The sequence below is a fragment of the Nuphar pumila genome, chromosome 6 (assembly GCF_984573655.1).
Source record: "Nuphar pumila chromosome 6, dmNupPumi1.hap1.1, whole genome shotgun sequence".
In the NCBI taxonomy this organism is placed as follows: Eukaryota; Viridiplantae; Streptophyta; class Magnoliopsida; order Nymphaeales; family Nymphaeaceae; genus Nuphar; species Nuphar pumila.
In genome coordinates, this window is record NC_143254.1 from 16,114,543 (window position 1) to 16,139,098 (window position 24,556).

Here is a 24,556-nt window from a genome sequence, read left to right on the forward strand (position 1 = left end):
ACGGGGGTAATATTGTAACTTGATTAGACTAACCATGGTTTGACCATGATAAACCTACCAAAATCATAGCTTTACCGTGAGATTTTCCTTTGCTGAGAAAATCCCGATAACATGTTACATATTTTCTTTGTAATTTTTTCTGACAAATATGAAAATGAAAATTTGGAAAATCTCCCAAGAATTCCGTGTCTCATAATTTGTCTTCATAAAATTCTGTCAATGTGCTGTCTGAAACTTTGTCTAAGCCTATTACATGAGAGAGGGAACGACTAATTTGATTTTGATGACAGCTTACAAGGTAACAATAGAGAGAGAATGAGCAACTAATTTGATTTTGATGGCAGGTAACATTTTATATATATATATATATATATATATATATATATATAGAGAGAGAGAGAGAGAGAGAGAGAGAGAGAGAGAGAGAGAGAGAGAGAGAGAGAAACTAATTTGATTTGAATGACAGCTTACAGGGCATCATTGGAGAGAGAGAGAGAGAGCAACTAATTTGATTTGAATGAGAGCTTACAGGGCATCATTAGAGAGAGAGAGAGCAACTAATTTGATTTTGATGACAGCTTACAGGGTAACATTAGGTCAAGAAATCTATCATATTAACTTGTGGTTTGCACGTCCAAGTCAGCTAACAAGTTTTGACATCCTAGAAAGATGCGAAACGAACTATTGGCCGTGTTGGTTGCGGATAAATGTCATTAGCAAGAAGGAATCTAGAGAATCAATATGGTTTCAACAAAGTTTTTGATATAACCAAAGGCTGTAATTTCTTAAAAACAAAAACAAAAAACAAAGGCTGTACTGGTTGTGGGTCAATGTCATTATCAAAGAATCCGGAGAATTGATGAATTGATGATATCATCAAAGTTTATAACAACCAAATATACTATTCTAAACCAGTAGATACCAATAAAAGCTAATGATGGTTTAGAATATTATATTTGGTTGTCATAAACTTTGATGACTAGTAAGCTAAATGATGCCAATAAAAGTTTAGTTTATGACAAAACGGGACGTGGGCCCCAGGAGAGCTAAAGAAGGTGTTTGAATTGTATATAAGGGAAGAAGGATGACTAGAGTTTTAAGTTGCATGTGAGAAGAAAAGATAGGAAGCACACCATGAAGCAGAAAGGGTCGAGTTTCCCCAAGTTGGTGAGTCGATATGGCGCTACCAACATGGGCTCTGGTGCATTCGCTGCAGGGTGTGCTATAAGCTGTTTGATTGTTCTTGTGGTTGTTAAAGCTCTACTTAGCTGTAAGAATTCTCTAAGCTAGAATTCTCTTCAGTTTAGCACGTAGACATCCATATGAAGCATGGCATTTTGTGTGCATAGCTAAGTTGTCAATGAGCATGTCCTTGAATTCCACATATATCTCAACTCTCCAAGTCCCGACTCGGGCTGGGTTTTCTTCTGTCCTATGTCACAGGAACACACCATTTTGGCTGTGCATATCTGGTGACACGACTCGACTGGACACGACGGAGACACCTTGACACATATGTTATCTAATAATTTGTTCATACTTTTTAATATTATTTCAATAAAAATGCATTTAGTTTTTCATTGGTTAGCAAAACTTAAAAACTTCAGTGTCATCGTGCCCTAATTTCCAAAGAAAAAAAATTGAACTTGCCTGCCGAACTCGCGTCACGTGTCTGTGTATTCACGCCTTTGTCATATAGCCCCTGTCTAATAAAAGAATTTATGGGACAGGATTTTCATTCCACAAAACAAGTGGGCGCTAAAGAAACTGTTCTTTGTATTTGGAATCTTTTTCTCCCCCTCACATCTTACTCACAGTCATTATTGCAGGGGAACTGAAGTCATTTATCTTCTCGGATCTTTACGTCATAAGAAATGAAAGTTCTAGTCATTCACTGTCAGGTAAAAACCTCGAGGCTTTTCGTTTCTTACTCTTATCTTTAAAGCATATTATGAACCTCTTAAAACCACTTAACCTAGCACTGTTCTCATGTAACAAACTTGCTATTTTGTTTTTTCCAGAAAGATAAGCATAAACTGCAGCTTAATTGTGTCGCTACACATATCTTAATCCGATTCGGTTCCACTGATCCCTTATGTTATTCCCATTGTCAATACCCCACTTGAGATCTCATTGATGCAAGTTGTTTTGATCATATCTAACCCCGCTTGAGATCTCATTGATGCAAGTTGAGATCATATATTAATAATTTTTAATATTATTTTTATATTTTGTGACACCTGTCATTAATTTGCTGGTTAAGAATTGGCCGATTCAGTTCAATTTGGTTCAGAATCGGAATCAGCTTACGATTCTGACACCGGGTATGATGATAGAGATGACACAAGGAATGAGCGAAACGGAGTACTGTGCTAATATAGGGATAGTTTGCACGCTTCTAACTCCCTTATCTTCATTCATGCTTGCCAACTATAAATTCACAGACCAAACAGAAGGAGATGTGGACGCTGCTATCACCTGTGATTTTTCACAAGAAAGATATGATTTTTGCCAGATGAAGGGAGACATTAGGATCCATGGAAATCAATCTATGGTCTATTTTAGTTACAAATCCAACATTTCTGCGACCGGGGGTATCCTGACGATCCGGCCCCATCCTCGAAAAACATATAAGAATGCAATGAGCCACGTTAAGGAGGTGACACTGAAGCCACTGGAGGACATTCACAAGCTTCCTCCTTGCTCAGTATATCACACAGTTCCAGCCCTTTTGTTTTCTGCAGGAGGATATGCTGGCAATTTCTTTCATGCCTTCACTGATGTAATCATACCACTTTACATTACTTCCCACAACTACAAAGGGGAAGTCCAATTTCTCATAGCTGACACGAGTCCCCGGTGGTTAAACAAATTTGGTGATATATTTAAACAACTCACAAATTATGAGATTATCAACTTTGATAAGGATGATAGAGTCCACTGCCATAGAATGGCAAATGTTGGTCTTATATCTCACAAGGAGCTAGGAATTGATTCCACAAAGAGAACTTTAAATGCTTATCACTCTATTATGGGTTTCAAGAAGCTATTAGCTGATGCCTACTCACTAGAAAGACAACATTCGCTTCGAATGACATTAGGTGAGAAGAGAAGACCAAGACTACTATTAATATCTAGGACATGGACAAGAAAGTTCATGAATGAGAGAGAAATAGAAGAAATGGCGAGCAAATTGGGGTATGATGTGGTGGTTGGAAGAGATGATATGTCAAGTAATCTTCAGGATTTCTCAAGAACTGTGAACTCATGTGATGTGATGGTGGGAGTCCATGGGTCTGGGCTCACCAATTTTTTCTTCCTTCCTGCTGGTGCAGTGCTCATTCAGATTGTTCCTTTTGGTGGACTAGAATGGACTACTAATTCTGCATTTGGCCACCCGGTTAAGGACACGGATATTAGGTACTTAGAGTATAAGATGTCCAAAGAAGAGAGTTCTCTTATGGACATGTACCCACCAGATGATCCAGTGCTCAAGGACCCACCTTCCATTGGTAAAAAAGGTTGGAATGTAATGAGCAGCATATATTTGAAGAAACAAAATGTAAAGCTTGATTTGATTAGATTTAGGGGAGTACTACTTGATGCCCTCGGCCTTCTTCATCAACAAACCTAAGGGCTTTGTGGAAAGGATCCACCTTCCACCGGATGTTAGCCTGTGGCCTTGCATGCTTTGACTTGGTGTATTTTCATGAATTAAATTAATATTTTCTTTTATTTTGTTTTAAATTTCATTAGTGTATATTCATGCTTGATGTAAATCGAACGTGTTATGATTTACTGATGAAATTATGTGCTTTTAATGGTTTGTATTCACGCAGTAAGAATTCATCAGTTAATCAGCACTATAATGTTTAATGCGGTCAAGACTGCTTGTTAGGGCAGTACAAGTTTAAGATAACAAAACCCTCATCCTCGAATAATACACTACATTTTTAACGAGTCTCTAGGTTGAGTTAGGATAAGACTATATATAGGGAAAAGATACCGTGGTACACACTCTTGTCTGTAAAGTTCTATCAACCAAATGATAAATCTAATTAACCTTAGAGATGTTAGCATAGTTTTATTTATTATATTAGAAAGTTTCATCATTTTTTTTTTACCAACGGGAGCTCTGCTTCTCTGGTAGGAGCACGTCACTTTGTGTTGGGATGTTGCAGGTTCAACACCCAATGGAATAGTTGGATAACTGGTAGGAGGTCTGTCTAATCCAGCTTGGCTTTCTTTTCAAAAAAACAAAGAATTTTTTTATATAGTGAAAATCAACTACTCACAATTCATGAAAATAAGGGTGGTTTAAAAATAATATAAAACATCATATTTGACTCAACTTTAACACATGAAAATAATAAGTAGAACATGCTAAACATTATCCAGTTAGATTTTGCTTTTGAAGCCTAGATTTATATATGTAAATCAAGGGTGCACACCATAAGCTATGGTGGTACAATACCATTATAGAAACACCCATATATATATATATATATATATATATATATATATATATATATATATATATATATATATATATATATATATATATATATATATATATATATATATAAAGGGTAACGTTTGCTAACCCTATGGGTAAGGAACTCATAGTGAAAAAATGTAATATTTTTATTTTTTTTCAGCTTTTTTGCACATTTGTTTGACCCTCTAGATGTGACGTACAAATTAAGTTTAGCCTAGCATTTGGATCATGTTTTTTCCATGTGAATGCCAAGTATTATGAAGGTTGAAAAATCAATGACCTACAATATACCAATTTTTCAAACCTCAAAAAAATGTATTTTTATGTTAAAAAGCTACAATCCAAAAGTAGATTCCTACTATTTCTCCATGGTGAACACATCCATGAAGTCAGATTTGGTCAAAACAGCATCCTTCTATGAGTTTTAACTAAGGGTTCCTTACCCATAAACCTAGGAAATACTATCCCTATATATATACAAAATGAAAGCCTACAAAATGGGCACAGTGCTAAATGAAACATGCTATTGGATTTTTGATGTTTTTTTAACATTCTAAACTTACAGATGTGATTTATATGCTTGTTTTTATAGGAATCACTTCTTGTGGCATTTTATTTCCATGCATGGATAGGTTTTTAAAAGGTCTCAAAAAAGCCGCGGCATACAATTTTCATAAATTTTTGACACTCCAAATACCATTTTTTTTCATTCAAAATGCATGACCCCAATGTCAATTTCTAGTAAATCAATGGTGTTGAACACATCTATAGGGTTGAATATAAAAAACAACACACACACAATGAAAATCCATAAGCATGTTTCATTTTTTTAGGTTTCATCCCATATATATAGCAGTCAGAGTTGGTGAATTTATGGTTTCAACTAACATATGTCGGGAATTAGTTGTTAGTTTTCATATAGAATTTTACCCTGTCTATGTTAGGTAATCATCGTTCAGCGCTCATATCTCACAACTCAGGGTTCCAATTTATGCGTTTTTAAATTTATTGGACTCAAAAAATCATGTTCTACACCTTTTTATAACTAGAATCTAAAACTCAATATTTACTGGTTGAAATTATTAAAAACTAATGTTGTCAGATTCTTGGGTGAACATTTCTGTGTATATTTCAATATTTTCATGCATATTTTAGGAACACAATTTAATAAAATTTCAGCATTTGAATCATTTACCATTGTTAATTGTTGATTCTTTGTTTATTATTGTTTTTGAATGGAAAATTTTCAAATGCCCCCCAAGATTTTGGGTCTAATTCATGCGCACTCTAAACGTTTAAGAGTTTGCAAATTCACAACAACATTTTTAATTGGGTTAATCAAACTTCCCCAATCACAAATTAAGGTTAGGTTTATTTTGGGTTAACACTAACTCATATTTTAAAGTTACCATTTTACCTTTGTAACTCATGAGGTAAATTACTAACTTACCCCTATTGTAGAAATTTGAACAAAATTTGTCTGTCAACAAAATGTATTTAATGTAAAAAAGTCTATTGATTGCTATAATCATATTTAAATTCCAGCAAGCCAAACTAGGGCTGTCAATGTACTCAACCCAACCCGAACCCAAATTCGTGGGTATGGGTATGAAAAGCACCAATCCAAAAGTATTAGAGCAGACCCGAACCTGACCTAAACTATATGCAGCCTGGGTTTAGGACATGATTTTTTTCAAGTACCTTACCTGACCCGAGTATTTTATATATTTTTTAATAAAAAATAAAAATTTGAAATTATGCAGGTCCAAGTTTGAGATTCCATTTTCGTGACTCAGCAAAAACCAAACCCAGAAATTTATTATTTGGTTGGATTTGGGTAATACCTTGATATGTTGGGTACCAGTTGACAACCCCACATCCAATCAACATAACAAGAACCCGACCCACTAATAGCGCAAAGTTCGTGCTTGAAAACTTGAAACTTCATGTGTGGAAAGCATGGATTTGATTGTGCTATGGGCATGCCATTTTTGGATTGAATGATTGCTAGAATTTAAACATGGTTATTTGGTGTAGTGGTTAGTGTTTTGTTTTATTTTGGAGAGGTCATGAGTTCAATTATCATTGCTTGTTCATTCTTCTAGAATAAGGGTAAATTAGTAATTGATTTCACGAGTCATGAGTTAAAGGGTAAAATGATCCTTAAAAAAATGAGTTAGTATTAACTAAAAAACAAGTCAATGTTAATTCATGATTTGGGAGAATTTGATTAACCTAAGTAAAAACTTTAGTGTGAATTTGCAAACTCTCAAACTTTTGGTGTGCTCGTGAATTAGACCTAAAAGTTTGGGGATATTTGAAATTTTCCTTTTTTAATCCTTATGTAGTTATGTACTTATGTTAAAGAATATTCAACTAGAATCATTGTTAAAGTTGTCTATGTATGTTTCCTAATTTATTTGAGTATATTTTTAGAAACTTGTTTAACGGGAATGAAAACTGAATTTTAGTAATCTAGTTAAAGACGGAGCAAACATCCGAAATTTTGTATAGCCTCATCTAGACCATCCAATTATGTTAAAAAATAAATAAATTTGATTTAATAAAAAAATGCTGCTAATCTAGATCTGGATCTTGTTTGGCTTCTCCTTGCTGATATCTAAAAGGGATGAACGTACATGCACACAGGGGTGCCATCAATTCAATCACTGTTCACATTTTCTCTTATAACCATAGTGCAAAATATTTGCAGCCAAAAACTCGTGAGAAATTGAAAAGTTTTTAAAATTCTTGTGTTTTTTGGAAAAATCTTGATAATTAAAATAAAAAATATTTTTATAAAGAAATATGAATAAAAAATATTTAGAAATAAAAACCATGGTTTTTTCGTGATAAATAGCTGATTAAAACATAAATATTGCTTTCAAAATGCAATATTTATGTTTAAAACTCGTGATACATTACCATTTTACAACCAAGGTTTGCTCTGTCCAAATTCCAGGTTGGTTCCCAGCAATAAGATTTGATGTCCTGACCTAATGGATACATGCACATCCAAGCAATCAGTTAAGCCACCTTACTTGTTGATAGGGGTAGGCAACGGGTAAGGCAGCCCAATGGGCCAAGCCGACCCAACCCACCATGAGTCAGGTTTCGGTCAAAGTTTTAGGCAGTGACCCATTAGCTACTATGTCAAAACCCGGCTCAAGAGTTATCTTGTCGACCCAATGGGCTTGAGCTACCTAATTAATTGCTTACGATGTAAGTTGGTAACTATTTTGCCTCTTGTGAGGGTGCTGATATGAAGGCATCGGATCAAGCCCCTCTGGCGCACGGGTGTGTCCGTAGCTTTTAGAGGTGGGTCACTTAAGGCAGGGTGGTTGTGGGGCTAGGTTTTCCTCAATTCAGCAAGGGTTTCTCATCATAAAAAAACTATTGTTATTTACCTAATCAATTGCATTAACTTTATGAAAACTAGAAAGATAATTAGTTTGGTGCATAGTAAGTTAGCTATTTACCACTTACCTAATTGAATGCATTAATTTTATAAGTAAAAAGATAATTAATTGGATTCATGGGGTTGTTGGTTTACCATTTACATCATTATTTTTTATGGAATCGGTGGAGATTTTGCGTGTCTATGATGTGCATGAAATATTGAGTGTTTAATATGATTGGGAATTACCATGCATGCATTCATTTATAATAATGGGTTTAGATGGGGTTGAACTAACTCGCTAAACATTGGCTCTTTGGGCCGGGTCATGAGTTGATTTCCAAACCCGTGCCCATTAAGAACCGGGTTAAAACCTGGCCCATTACTAAATGGACCGGGTTGTTTCTAGGCTGGGTCATACTCAAAGCCCGAAAGGCTGAGCTGTACACGGGCCCGGCAAAGTCTGGGCCAGCCCGATGCCCACCCCTACTTGTTGATACTAGTTCAAACAAGCTAATTTGCTGGTTGGCCATGAGCAAAGTCACGAGCGGCTCGGCTTGTTTTCGGCCGTACCCACATGCTTCTTTTGTAAAATTTACTTTCTAAAAGCCTGCAGGCTACAACAAGTGTTTGGATCTTTTGCATTGTCGTAGAGAGGGTTTGGACGGAAAGCATAATTACAAACATTTTCAATAAAAAAAATCTCAAAAAGGAAAATCAAGCAATATTTTCAAAATTTGGGTTTTTTCTCAAGAAAATTTAGAAAAATCTAAATATGTAAAAAGTATAAAATATATATAGAATGTATAAAATAAAATAATACTACAAAAAAACATTTTATTTCTCATGGAAGGATACTTGAAAATATCGTCAACATGTCCCTTGTCCACAGGACATTGGGAACGCAATCAGAAAAGTCATAGAATTCCCCTTTCGAAAGAATATAAAAACAAGTGATTATATTCAAATCAAGGATGGTCCTGATCACCGTCCATCTGAGGATGCACGAAGGCCAGCACCTCTATCTTAAATGACCAAAAATACCCTCACCGCAAAAACCTCCCCTAACGTCGCCTTATCGCTTAAGAGAGTCCTCTCGTTTGCATCTGCAGCGGACATAGATGTGGCAACGCCGTCGCCGGGAGCAGTGTTCCCGATGGCGCGCACCTCGGTCGCCCGAATCACGCTGGCGTCTCTCCGCGATACCAGCTTATCACAGGCCGTCTCGGACGCAGCCTTCAGCGCATCGTCGATCATGAACGCATCAGTCGCTGCCACCGGCACTGCGGCCACCATGCACCTCGGTCACGACCTGAGTCACCACACAGCCGACCGAGAGGTCACTGTCAGTGAAAGTCACGTCTTCCTCTCTGGCCTCCAGCGAAAGGCTGGTGCGGCCAGCCCCCGGCTGCACCATCGAGTCCGGGTCAGCATTTTGGGTCTTGCGCCCCCTTGGTTGACCCCAGTCTGCATCATGGGGTATCTCGGTCAGGAACGTCGTCGGAAACATTCATGGTATCGGCCTGGTCGCAGTCAGGGGACTTTGCGGCTAGCCCTGGCTCACTTTTGTGGCAGAGGGGGTCGGATTCCGGCCAAATTTGGTCGGTGAAACTACAGTCAATGCTGAAAAGTTTTTAAGTTATGGTCGACGAGGGCAGTGGGGTCTTATAAGGGAGGGTGGTGTATGTTCGCCCCCGATGATTCATTGAATCCCACGTCTGTGTTCGGGGGGTCGAATGAGCGCCACGTATTCATGCACATGGGTCTCGTATTCCCGTGTAAGTTGACATAACTTTGCATGGGACTCTGGTGTTGTTGCAAAGACCTAATCACCCTTACTTGCTTTTCATGCCCTGAAACAACGGTTCGAGGAAATAACAAAAATATCCTTCATTCAAAAGTTGTGAAACGACGGTTCGAGAAGCGGACAAAAAAGTCCTCCATTCAGAAAGTTTGATGTTAACTATTTAAAGTGGAGACGTTCCCTATTCATTAAACTCCTGCGCCATCTGCTGTAACAGTAGCTCCCATTATCAACCCAAACTTTGCCTTCGTCTTCAGTCGAGTTTTCCGCCTTGTTTTTTACCCTGTTTTACAACACATTGTTTCCTTTTCGTGCCTACCTTGTGTTACAAAACATTCCCGTGTCTTCTCCTCATTTTTGCTGTCGTTAGGTATCATGGAAGAAAGCAATGATGCACAAACATTCCAACCAGTGCCATTAAGGCAGCTTGAGTAGCTTTTCATCTCATCATGCAATCGATGAAGAAGGCATGTCGTCTTGTGTGCCATTAAGACATTGTTCGGTTATTGCAGGTAGATCTTGTTCTTACGATGGTTGGAAAGTTTGATGTTAACTATTTAAAGTGGAGACGTTCCCTATCCATTAAACTCCTGCACCATCTGCTGTAACAGTAGCTCCCATTATCAACCCAAACTTTTCCTTCTTCTCCAGTCGAGTTTTCCGCCTTGCTTTTTACCCTGTTTTACAACACATTGTTGCCTTCTCGTGCCTGCCTTGTGTTACAAAACATTCTCGTGTCTTCTCTTCATTTTTGTTGTCGTTAGGCATCATGAAAGAAAGCAATGATGCACAAACATTCCAACCAGTGCCATTAAGGCAGCGTGAGTAGTTTTTCATCTCATCATGCAATCGATGAAGAAGGCATGTCGCGTTGTGTGCCATTAAGGCATTGTTTGTTTATTGCAGGTAGATCTTCTTCTTACGATGGTTGAAAACTTATCGATATTTGTAAGACGCTGGGACCTGTTGACAAGAATGCTTGTTTACAAATGCTAGGAAGGGCCTCTACCCCATCAGGTATCCTACATTGTATGTCAAACCCCTGTATTAGTAACATACTCCCGTTTTTGTGAGACACATTTTTGTTAGTTAATATCGATTTGTTTGCTATTATGCTCAATTTCTTCCTTATCGATTTGTAATTTATTGTGCGATATATTTATCCACCTTTTAGACAGTATGGTTTTGTATTGTTGAGTTGTAAATTATTATGCTGAACTGCCGTATCGATTTTCAATATCTTACAAATCGATTAGTATATCGATTTATTCGATATTATATGTTTTGTAATATGTATTTGTTAGATATTTGTACACAGACTTTGAAAACGTGTGCGTGCAGAAACACATCGTTACACGCATTGGGGGGTGATTTTTGCATGCATATCGCTGCTCTTTCAGCGACTTCTATTGAACTCGCGTTATAGCCTCGTGGATATAATGAGAGCGTTATCGTCAACACACATGTACGACATGAGTATTCTATTGGCATGGTAAGCGACAACTCGATGCTCATTATAAGCAAACATCAAATCACATACTGTCATTCATTAAATTGTTGCTTTGACTTGCTTAACCTTATCGGTATCCGTTGTTACATGCATCCTGATTAAATCGTAGTAAATGTATGTGCTTGCTAACACAAATTGATATATTGGTTACAAAACATTCCACTATCTTCTCTTCTTTTTCGTTGTTGTTAGGCATTATGGAAGAAAGCAATGATGCACAAACATTCCAACTAGAGATTTGTGGCAAATAAGTTTGACCACGGCACATTTTCTTGAATTGATCTCGTAAGCTCATCCATCACTATAGCAAATAGGAAAGGGCTTAAAGCAGAGCCTTGATGTAACCCAACCGTTATAGGAAAATTGGTTGTCGCCCCTCCACAAGTGCGGACATTGGTTACTACTCCTTTATACATATCTTTAATTATACTGATGTACTTGAGAGAAACACCTTTCTTCACCATTGTCCACCAGAGAACGTCCCTAGGTACTCTATCATATGCCTTCTCTAAATCAATAAAAATCATATGCAAATCTTTGTTCCTCTCTCTATTTCTCTCAATAAGTTGTCTAAGAAGATGTATAGCTTTCATAGTTGATCTTTCAGGCATAAAACCAAATTGATTCTCCGATATCATGACAACCTTCCTCAACCTAGACTCAATCACCCTCTCCCAAAGTTTCATAGTATGACTCATGAGTTTTATACCACGATAGTTTGTGCAATCTTGTATATCACCCTTATTCTTATATAGAGGCACCAAAATACTCTTCTCCACTCATTAGGCATCTTATTTGTCCGCCAAATCTTGTTAAAAAGATTTGTCAACCATTCTAAACCTTTCTCTCCCAAGCATTTCCAAGCCTTGATAGGTATACCATCTGGGCCAACTGCCCTTCTTGATTTCATTTTCTTCAAAGCCTCTACAATTTCTTTCTTTTGAATCTTGCGCATGAAGTCACGATTCATCTCATGAAAAGGAATGGACAAGTCTCCAAGATCCTGAGCATGACTTCCATTAAATACCTTATCAAAATAATCTTTCCATCTCTCTTTAATATCCTCATATTTGATTAAAACCCTTTGTGTTTCATCTTTGAAACATCTAACCATACCCAGATCCCTCGATTTTCTATCTCTCATCTTAGTAAGCTTATAAATATCTTTCTCGCCCTCTTTGGTATCCAACTTGCCATAAACCTTCTTATATACCTTATCCCTCGCGTTTCGAACTACTTTTTTAGCTTCCTTCTTTGCTATCATATACTTCTCCAAATTCTCATTATCATGACTCTTAGATTTCTATAACACTCTCTTTTAACCTTAATAGCTATTTTGACATCCTCGTTGCACCATGATGTATCCTTACTTAGTGGTGAACGGCCTTTAGACTCACCCAATACCTCCTTAGCCACCTTTCTCATGCCACCTGCTATCTTATTCAACATTGATTCTGAATCCTCCTCAAGACATTTGAAATTGGTTTGAGAAAGTTAGATTTTGAATCTAACTTAGAAAGAGATCTGAAAGGTTGCAGCTCAAGTCTCTGAAACAAAAAAAATAGCAAGTTATTTCAAGGTTGTCATCCATCATATAGTCAATGCACGAAAAAAAAGAAAGAAACTTTTCAACGCAACAAAGTTTCACTAAAAAAATGGCATTTGATATCTGAGGTTGTACTTTCTTGTACTCAAAATAGTAAACATTTAACGACTGAAAACTTAATCTTTCATGCCTTTAATTGAAAACTATGAAGGCTATCCCCTATATGAGTTGCATGCTATCTTATCGAGCAAGTAAAAATTTCACAAGTTTCTGACAGAGGTGCGCACAGAACAGCAAGCGCTTGCATCAAGCCAATCACAGATTGGATGTCTCCACTCAATCTCTTCCCTTGAAGTGATCGGGCACCAATGCAAAAATCAGCAAATTGGCCAAGTGTACAACTTGGATAACTGTTTCAAATTATTAAAGACACATATAGAAGAGAACATGTGCTAGCAGGAGATTCAAATTCATGGGAATGATACAAATTTTCAGCTTTTTTGTTTTTGTTTTAGAAAAGATCATTGCATTCGCCATCTTCTTGAAGGCTTATAATTTTGGGCACATACTCAAACTAATAAATGTATCTATTGGAGAATCTCAACACTTAAACACAAGACTACCAAAAGGATGAGTTGTGTATAAGATGGAAACTAAGTCACTACAAGATTAAGAGAAGAAGTGACCCCCCATGCTCCTTTTGGAGCAGAACTACATCTTGAAAGAAAGGGAAAACAACAATGTATGTATGCATGCTAACATTTCTTAATTCTGAGACCAACCCATACAGACTCAAGAAAAATAAAGAAAAAAGAAAAAGAAATAGAAAATAATACCTTGGCCAACCATGCATGTTAGAAAACAAATTGCACAACCATGCATGCAATTTCAAAGATGAAAAGGGGCAATTTGGGTACGACAGATGGAGGGGTGATGATGAATCTTCTGCAGGATCCATTTCGGCAAGGTCTATGGTGACGGTGTTGAGGCAGATCGAAGGGACAGAGAGAGAGAGAATAGGGTTGAAACCCTCTGCAAATCTCTCCTTTGGAAACCCCAATAGAAGGGGGTTTCTCATGTGCCTTTTTCACCCAAGCGCCACCTGTTCTGGCTACTCCCTCAATCGAAGGGGGTTTCTTCGATTGATCTCGAAACCCCAAAGGAGAAGGCTTCATCTACCTCGTTGTCACCTCTTGAGATCGTTGGCGAGGCAAATGAAAATGGCAGCTCCATCACAGACGCGGTCGTTGACTTCGCCTTCACTGCTAGTGGCTTCGATTCTGCACCGCTGCTCGGTCGTGTCCTTGGCGTCGGTGACATGGCTGCCTTTCACTTTCTGCTTCGCCAACTTGCCGATCTTGATGGAGCACTTGTCGATGAGCAAGTCGACGAATGGAGAGGGAACCAGCGCAGGCCGTTAATCACTTCCCCAAATCCTTCTTCTCCTCGTTTCTTCTCTCGCACACCTGATCCTGTTAAATCTACATGCGAGGTGGGCAAGGACGCCGCCCAACTTGGTGCCGCCGTCGGCGGAGGGGTCATCGCCATCGTCGGAGATGACACGGATGACGACGGAGTCGACCTATGGGAGAGAGGAGGCGACGCGCCCTAAGCAACTCTGTAATGAGAGAGAGGGAGGGAGAATTTAGCGCCCTAATTTAATAAAAAATTAGCGAGGGACTGTCTGTCATAAAATCTGTCTCTAATTAGTGACGAATTTTGTGACGAAATATTTATGTCGCTTATTAGTTGCTAAATTGTGACGGTTCTTACGACAGATATTTTTTGTCGCAAATCCGTCCCTAATTAGCGATGGATTTTGCGACAGAAAGTTTTCCGTCACTAATGTCGCAAATATTTTGAAGGTTAGCGACATATAGTTTTCTCTCGCTAGTCCATCGCGAATTTGCGAAGGATTTTTTCCGTTGCAAATTTTTGTCGCTAATCGAGGTTTTTCTTGTAGTGCAAGAAAATCATTGGGAATCCTGGCCCACGAGAAGTATAGTCAACCGTGTACGGTGGTTCTATCCCCTACGGCTACATGCTATTAATAGATATGCGCGACCGACGTCAGCTCCATACTCTGTCAACGGATTTATGGATTTTGGCTTTTTATTTCATGAGGAGAAGAGGAAAAACACGACAACAACTCAGATAGTACTGGAATCACAAGTTAGGTTTCTTTTTAGGGAATTCCCGAAAAATGGCTGCGTAAGGGCTCTTTGTTGGGCATTCTCGAATCACAAGTTAGGTTTCTTTTTAGAGAATTCCCGAAAATGGGTTGCTTAAGGGCTCTTTGTTGGGCATTCCCCTTTCGGGAATTCCCAACAAAGTTAGTGTGGTCTTTCATTAGTAGTAGCATATCCACATGAACCACCAAAATTTGCAAAATTCACCTTCATATCATTTGAAAACGGGTACTATTTTTCAGCATTTATGTATTCTTGGTCCATCTCCCTCAAATCACTAAAATGATCCATAATTAGTGATCATTGACGATCCAATAAGATGGACATGAAACAAGACGTTTTTATAGAGCCTAAAATTTTCAGGCAGAAGCAACAAAATGCAGAGTGCTCATGCATCCACCCATAGAACAGAAAGTATTAGCCTCATTTTGTAAACCTTAAGATCTATTCGATACCATATTCCATTTTTAAAAAAAGCAAAGAACGAACAATCTTAAATAATAAGGTTCAACCATGATTAACAAGAAGCAGGATTTCAACAAGGGAAATTAAAATAATGTTGCTTTGAAGGTTTTTCTATAGGAGATTCCCACAACACCATCAATACGAATTCATCCAAACCACGAAGAGAACCATAATGAAATACTCATAAGTGCAAGCTTTGTTTAATCGGTCTGGCCTCAATATGAATGTGTCCAGCATTGTTGGTTCATTAGACATCACGTTTAGACCATTGATTTCTTTAAGGTCTTAGAAAAACCTTCATATGCAGCACAATTGAACGATCCAAAATGTGGTTCTTACTAATGCTGAATTGCCGATCATATGTGTAAGGTTTGATCAAAAGAATAAAGTGTGGAAGAACAGGCGGCTAAAACTTGTTCGTAAACAGTTTGGCCAACATACATGTAATTTCACCCAAACCTGAGTAAATGAATTTAGGAATTAATAGGGTTTAACACTATGTCCAAATTCCAAACATTGGAGGCTGGTTTCATATGGGTTGTTGGCTCAGTGAGTGCTTAGTTAAATAATAATAAATAGCGTCACTGACAATCACTGAAGCAACATATGGCAGCACGTTTATACTGACATGCAGTAGAGATAACTTCAGTGCTATATATGTGATACACTCGCTTACATAGGGATACGAGTGCTTTTGTCTGCTACACACACTACTGTTACTTCCATCATTGTGGCCTCCAATTTGGCCACTTGATCTCTCTCTCTCTCTCTCTCTCTCTCTATATATATATATATATATATATATATATATATATATATATATATATATATATATATATATATATATATATATATATGAGACTGTTCAAAGTTTGTGTCATATTTATTGCAATTTTGTGAGGGTGAAACTCATACTTCCTTGAGCTTTGTTTCATGTTTGTATCATGTGTGTTGCAATTTATTGTCTTTAGCTCTATAGAGATGGAATAACCTTCAAAATGTTGGGGCTTGGCATTACCTTGACATCTAGTTGCTAGAAACACTTTTGCACCAAAGAGAGTCCTATGTGAAAGAGCCAACATTAACCACGTGTTGACATCTAGTTGCTAGAAACACTCTTTCCAGAATGTCTAGGAATCTGTGGTCTATGACACATAGATAATTTATTTTGACTGTCGTTTTATATATTGGACATATTGGAAACTTCATAAAATAGTGATATTTTTGTATCGCTTGTCGTATCCATGTGACAGAGACTATCACAACACCAAAAGTGGTCTCTAGCGGCGCTTTTATCCAGTTTCATAGATTTGTTGTGGCTAGTCCAGAATCCCCTGCTTATGCCGGAGTGCAGCTAAAGAGCTTTGTTTTTCTAAGCCTGTCCTCAGGTGTACAAATTCATTTTGGCATATTTTAATTTAATAACTTGACCGCAGCCTTCTTGTTTGTATGATAACCGAGTCACTGACAAGTTATTCAACCCCTGGCCCTTTTTAATAAATGATGAAATTTCCTTCAAATTGAAAAGCAAAGAATCTATTGTCAGCTGCCCTTTTCTCTTAACCATCTGAATCTAGGAGTTTGTGCACACTCTTTATGACAAGTGGGAGTTTTTAAGGACATGTTAATAAATATGAACTCTGGCATAAGGCCACACATCAGCTCAAGTATTATGGAAACATCATTTTCAGCAGATATATAGCCCGACATGAAAAAACAGTATTTTATTAAACATAATGGCAAACAATTTTTAAAACGGAAAATGATGGTACTAGATAACAAAAATGATATGTTTCTCGAAGTGCCACACAAATTTTGAAATCCACCCCATGTTCAAATTTGCAAATGCCTAACTTTATTAGGACTATTTTACCCTTCTCACGAGTGAACCTCGTGAAGTTCATATGATATTTTGGTATGCTCTCTAGGTGTCACAAACTCACACTAAAAGATAAATTTGCACTTTTTTTTGCATACCTCACGAAATCCGCATAACCACATCTACAAACTTCTTGTAACCGAAACCTATCGAAACTTCACAAATATTCTACTAATTTCAAATATCTAGTAAGAAGTTCACATAAACAAATATGTGAACTTCCTGTAACTGAAAATTATTGAAACTTCATAAATATTTTACTAAATTTGTATATATAGTATGAAGTTTATATAGTCAAATACGTGAACTTCTTATAACTAAAATATGTTGAAACTTCACAAATATTTTACTAAATTCATATATAGAGTATGAAGTTTGCATAAAACTGTGTGAATCTCCTTTAACCAACTAATCTCCAAGGAGATATGCAAATACGTAGCAATCTGCATATATAACGTGTTATAAAGTTTCATGAAATTCATATTATGAAACCACTATCGCAAATAAAGCACTCACTACAAAAATAAGGTAATTGCGAATATGCTCTTTATATGTAGATTTTCTAACAAATTTATAGATTTTTAAAAATATTGCAAATATTAGGGATGAATAAAATATGAATTTTTTCTTTTTGCAGAGTTTTATGCGATCATTAAATGCAACCCTTCGATTGTTTAAAAGCTGATTGTCTGCAACCCAATGTTATTTTTTGCATAAACTAGAGTTTTTTTGTGGTCCCTAATGTATTTCCACACAGTGATTAATTTTGATGACTTTTTCTAGTGAGTCATTAGGGCATCTCATCATCAAGCTTTTTAAAATCATCGACAATGAGTTTTTTTGGTAAGTATATATTTAACCGCTGAAGCAATTATTTTTTTGAAATAATAGCTTGAATAAGTTATTTTTTGAAACATTGGCATAAGTTAGTTAGTTTGTAAAAGAATTACATGGTTTTCAAGTTATCTTTTCATGCTCAATAACCTTATGAAATCATTTGTGTGAGTGCTCGTTTGTCTAACTAGTTCTTTAACGATTTGTATGCCTCTATTCTCTAGTTTGGTTGTTTATGTGTTGTGTATCTTGTATTATAAATATGATTAGGGAACATTGTTTTTTTTTTGTTTCTAGCAATGCTTTTTAATAGCCTATATCATGTATGTGTTGCTCGCTTGTTCACCTATATTTTTTATTTTGTTATTGTAGAATATTTTAAATTTGTTTGTTATAATATGGAAATTAAAAAGAGTGTCTCGGGGGGGGGGGGTCCATACCTACATCATCTGCTAGTGTTGGAATAAAAAAAATGCCAAGAAGAAAAATTATGACCTAGGTGATACTTCTTACTATGAAGTATAGAGTAGGTTGACACATGGGTAGAAATGGAGTCTGTGTCATGGCCAAAAGCCTGGGTGTTTGATATTTTATAAAAAAAATATAGCATCACTAATTGAAAACACAAAAATCTATGCTTAAACAAGAAGCAATAGCCAATGACTTCAATATTGGCCAAACAACAGCTAGCATCTACAAAAAAGGTGAAGGAATTTGTCACCACATTCATGTTTCCCATCCCAGAATCATCTAAGGAGGGGGAGGGAGACTTAGCAGTAAATAAGTTTGACCTATCGACTCACTTTAAGGTTGTTGGTAATCTCATTGCCCAAATAGAGGAAGCTGAAGATGCAGTCACCTATAGTGGTAGTGGCAAGATGAAGATGGAGAGTGGAAAATAAAAGAGAATGATCATATACAATGTCAAAGAAGGTACCTTAGCAAGGAGAAGATGTGAACCTTAAGGTTGTGGTTAATGTGGAGGCTCCAGAGGAAGTAGAGGTGAGTGAAGGACCTTTGGTTGGATCGGGATGCTCAACCAAAGGTTGAGGCTGTGCATGGTGCAGAGTGCACAAAAGGATGTGAAGGGATTAGAGAAGTATCCTCAGGAGACCAGGGCTGATGTCCAGGTACAAGAGGCCTTGATTTGTTATATATATATATATATATATGTGTGTGAAATGTTCTTAGGATAACTAGTTTAAATATACACATTCATTAATTTGTCATATATATATATATATATATGCATGTGTGAAACATGTTTTTAGGATAATTAGTTTAAATTATTTTAACTAAGTAATTGTATTTGTATGTGTATAATTTAATGATTAATTTGACTGATTTCAGCAAAATGAATTATGATTGTAGGATCCGCAACAAAAATATTCAGATGATCTAATAAGCCACATGCATCAGTTATACTAGTTTCAAGCACGAGTGGTTCCTAAAACTAATGGAGAAAGTGAAGGATAAGCTAGATTAAATGCTTTTCTGAAATTTCTTGGAGATCTCATAATGGAACATCAATTACTATCTCCTAGAGGTTGTTTTGCAATTTTAGAATCTAGCAACCAACACATTCCAGTTCAGAGATATTGATATGACCATCACATTGAAGAACATAGCACAAATCACTGAATTTAAGTGTTGTGGGGAGCCAGTGAGTGCACATCGATGAAAAGATTTTAACATTTTAGGTTTTTATCTACAAACGGATGATGATGCGTTCAAAGAAAAAAAAATTAAGTTATCATGGTTGAGGAAGCACTATGATCCCAACAAGGAGAGGAGAATAAAGGGAAACTTGCCATGTGTTAGGGGAAAGGGTGATCCTAGGGTAGACAAGGAGGTGACAACATTCATGGTGTCCTTCTTTGGCACATACTTATTCATCAACATTAGTAGCAAGTCGATCCATGTATTGTACATTGAACTGTTGCATTACTTGAATCATGTCGATAAATATACATAGAGAGCAACCTCACTTGCAAACCTACATGCAAGTTTGAGTACAAGGCATGAAAGAAAAAACATCTCTGGTTTGTTGGTTGTGTTTGAGGTATTTATTTTTTCATTGTACCTAAACTTTTGAGTTATTTAACATTGTTGATGTACTATATTATGTATTAATTTGTGTTAATCATTGTATTGATTCTTGTAGATTTAGATATATGAGCACATATACATTAGAATGCCCCTAAGACGTGACTATCTTTCTGAATTTTCATATATTACAATGTAAAGTCGATCACACAATGAATAGAAGGAGAATGATCGAAGAGCGTTGTGTTCTCACATGGGAAGGCCCCATTGCACTGCATTATTGCGCAGGCTGATAAGGGCACATGTATGTATTTTTAAAATAATTTTTTATATTTTTATAAATAATGTGATATAGGACTAACCATAAATAAAACTTCATTCTATAGGTAAAGTAGTGACCATACAAATGATGGAGGATGAAGAGAATTAGGATGTAATTGTGCAAGTGAAGGACAATGCAAGGAGGGACATTTGGTTAGTTTAATAGTCCGACAACTTGGGTTGTTTAACAACCACCATATGGCTCTCGCGCAGTTAACATAATTGTTTCGATGATAATGAAGGATCAGATGAAGGATTATCCCACGATATTCCTCTCTAAACTTGAAGACTAATACTATGATGACAAAGACATGGGCTTGTCATCCATTATACGTGCCTACGATAACAAGGATGTAGTTGTTGACAACCTACAGTTTGCAAGCAACCCCGCCACAAAGAGGTGCATCAAGGAGGAGGAGGAGGAACTTGAGGTAAGGAGTCCAAAGCATAGGACTCTTAGTGGACTGGAAAGTGAATTGTTTAAATCCGTATGCTGGAGGAGTTGCTTAAAGCAAAGGAGTCCACTATATAGACTCAAATTGACCTTATCACTAACAATAATGTTATCAACGAGCAATCAATGTGTCGGATGCATCTACATCAGTGACTTTAATTTTTAATTATTTTGTATATCATTGTAATTAATTAAATACTATTTTATAAATAATTATAAATATAGTTGTAATTGAATTTTAGTTTAATAGATTAATTAGTTTAAATGTATACCAAGTTTAATAGTTTAACTAGTTTGAATTATATATACCTAGTTTAAATATAATATATTAACATTGAATTATGAATGGATATATATAGTTTTGTGAATTATGCTACATGTTTCAAATCTATATACCTATAAATTTGACTGTTATCTGATGTAAATTTGTATATTATAGGTGAATTTGAATGTTATAGGTGAATTATGTATTTGCAAGAAATTTAAATATTATAGGTAAATTGTGCATCTACGATAAATTTGAATATTACAGGTGAATTGTGTATCTACTATAAATTTTCTCTTATTACAAGTGAATTTTGAATGTTAGGTGAATTGTGTATCTGCGAACTTCTTATAATTAAAACATGTCAAAACTTTAAAAATAGACTACTAAATTTGCATATATATTATGAAGTTCACATAACCAAATCTGTGAACTTTTTGTAATTGAAACCTGTTAAAACTTATGAAATATTCCACTAAATTGGCATATATAGTATGTTGTTCACATAACCAAATGTGCGAACTTTCTATAACTGAAACATGTTGAAACTTCATAAATATTCAACTAAATTCATATATATATATATAATATGAAGTTTGCATAAACAAATCTATGAACTTTCTATAATTGAAACTTATTAAAACTTCATAAATATTTGACTAAATTCGCATATATAATATGAAGATTACATAGAACCGTGCAAATCTCCTTTAATCCACAAATATATGGTGATCTGCACATATTGTATTGCAAAGTTTCATAAAGTTCTCACTATGAAATGACTATCGCAAATATGGTACTAACTTTGTAAATAAAGTTATTGCAAATATGCTCTTTATATGCAGAGTTTCTAGCAAATTTGTGAATTTTAAAAAATATCATAAATATTGATCATGTCCTTGTTACAAAACATTAAATCTGAAATAAAATTAAGTATATAAAATATACACATCTTTCACATAATAAAATTAAACATACAAAATATACATAACATTAAACCTGAAACAAATATTTAAAATTTATTTATAGAACAATTTTATCAAATTTATATATAATTTTTTATAATTATGTGAAATTTATGTCAAATGTTTTACATTAGTAATCAACTTATACTCCCTATAATTGTTCACGACTTAGCTTATGATATTTTGTCATTTGACACCTCATTGTCCAATGTCTCCTCATCATTCTCCTTTTTGTTTGGCCTTTGTCTCATCCTCATTCATCTGTTTGGAACCCTTTAAAGGAGTCTTCTCCTTTATGCGTTTATAGAATTTGATCATGCAGTTCTTGTAGACTATTACATCATTATGAAAAAGGGTTATTACCTAACAACTAATTATACCTTACATCTCAAAAACACAACAAAATAGGATATATATAAATATGTACTTGTGTGAAGTTTAATTCTTGGTTTTTGCCCAAATATTGTATATACAGTGGGACAAATATACCACCATCATACTTGTAACAATTATATACCAAGTGAAAAATATATACACATCTGAATTGAGTTAACAATACATATATGAATTGAGTTAACAAACATATGCAAAATAATTACTCATTTTTATTTTGAGGAATACCCTCCATGCGCTAGACCATCCAATAAATGTAATAGTCGAAGTCAAACCACCCTGTAAAAAATGAACATGCAAAACAATATTCAACCTACATAGTACGAGAAAGAAATATACACTATTAAACAAGTAATGTTATCGTACTAGTTCTCGGACGTTCTTATCTACATTAGTTGTGGTCTTTGTTGAATTGTATACCCTGACTCCCTTGCATCCGTATTCATTTCTTAAAGAACCCAGTGTTGGTTGCTCCAGTTGACATAAATTAAGATTTGCAACATAAATTGAGTTTAACGACATCATGTTAGTAAAAATTTATATTTTATAAGTATGCAAAGTTGTCCAATAAATACCTTTCCATATTCAAAGAATGTATAGACAATTGGCCGATCTCCAAGAATCTACGAGCTTCATTTGTCTTTCCTTTAGTTTGGATCATTTGATGTGAACAACTAATGTTTACAAGTCATTTTTTATTAGTCGGTAGAAAAATAATAGAAACATCACTTTTAAGACCCATAGAGAAATACAAGATAAGGTAAATAGTCTTAAAAAGTTTCGCTCATGTTGTCATATGTTGGTTGTGGCACGCTTGGATTCTTTCTATGAATCTTATTAGATGCTACATAAGACATTAGATATGTGATACATTTATGTTAGATTCAAATGAGTTTATATATTAACATAGTAAAAAAACTAACTAACTAACATGTAAACCTAACATGTATGTCACTTGCCAACAAAGTTTTATCATAAAATTCATAATGTTTAGGCATTTTTGGTTTTTGCACATCTTTTTTATTCTCACTAATATGTTATTATTGTCAATTGAAATTGAATATAAACACATACATGTCAGTATCATTGATTGTCTACATACATAACTCAAGACATTCAATATACCTTAGGCACCACAATTAGATCATTGCTTGGGGGTAAGGTGGGGGGTTTGGTTTTTTTTCTGTTGCCACATTTTATTTATGTGTATAAGTATTCATTGTGAAATACTTATAATATAAATAGAAGATATAAGACATTAAAGCAATTCATTAAAAAATAATAGATAAATATAAAGAAGTAATTCATTAAATAACTCTTAGCAAATAAATTACATAAGGCATTGAAGTAGTTCATTAAAAAATAATAGATAAATAAAAAAATCAATTTATTAAAAAACTCTTAATAAATAAAATACATAAGACATTAAAATAATTTATTAAAAAATAATAAATAAATACAAAGAAACAATTCATTAAACAACTCTTAACAAATAGATTGTATACGACATTGAAGTTATTCATTAAAAAATAGATAAATACAAAGAAGCAATTCATTAAACAACCCTTAATAAATACATATTTTATAAAGCATAGATACATATGCATATTGTTATTTGTGCTTTCAACTGTTGTTGTCAACCTCACTATATACACTATACTTGTATGACACATCCTTGTGTTCTGTTATCTCTCTCTTCACTTTAGGTTGTTCTGCTTTACGAACTACTTTTAGTTTATAAACATAAATAAGACTCGATGGAGCGATGTGTGGAAAATGAACCACTATCAAAAGAAATGTATATATATTATATGCAGCTCGATACTATTCAATTCTAAAGAACTTGTCCCAATAATCTTCTAGTAGTTTGCCCTCATACAAAATACCTATGATCGCATGTTCGCATAGAATCTTACTAATCTGTCACTTTTGACAAGCGCATAACTGCTTCTTAAGATTAACACTACAATCATGAGATTGGTCGTGGTCT

At 35.4% G+C, this 24,556-nt stretch overlaps 1 pseudogene; it reads left to right on the forward strand.

Annotated features, from left to right (window-relative positions):
• The first annotated feature begins 2,338 nt into the window (after positions 1 to 2,338).
• LOC149834101 (alpha-1,3-arabinosyltransferase XAT3 pseudogene) lies at positions 2,339 to 3,634 on the forward strand (annotated as a pseudogene).
• The last annotated feature ends 20,922 nt before the right edge of the window (positions 3,635 to 24,556 follow it).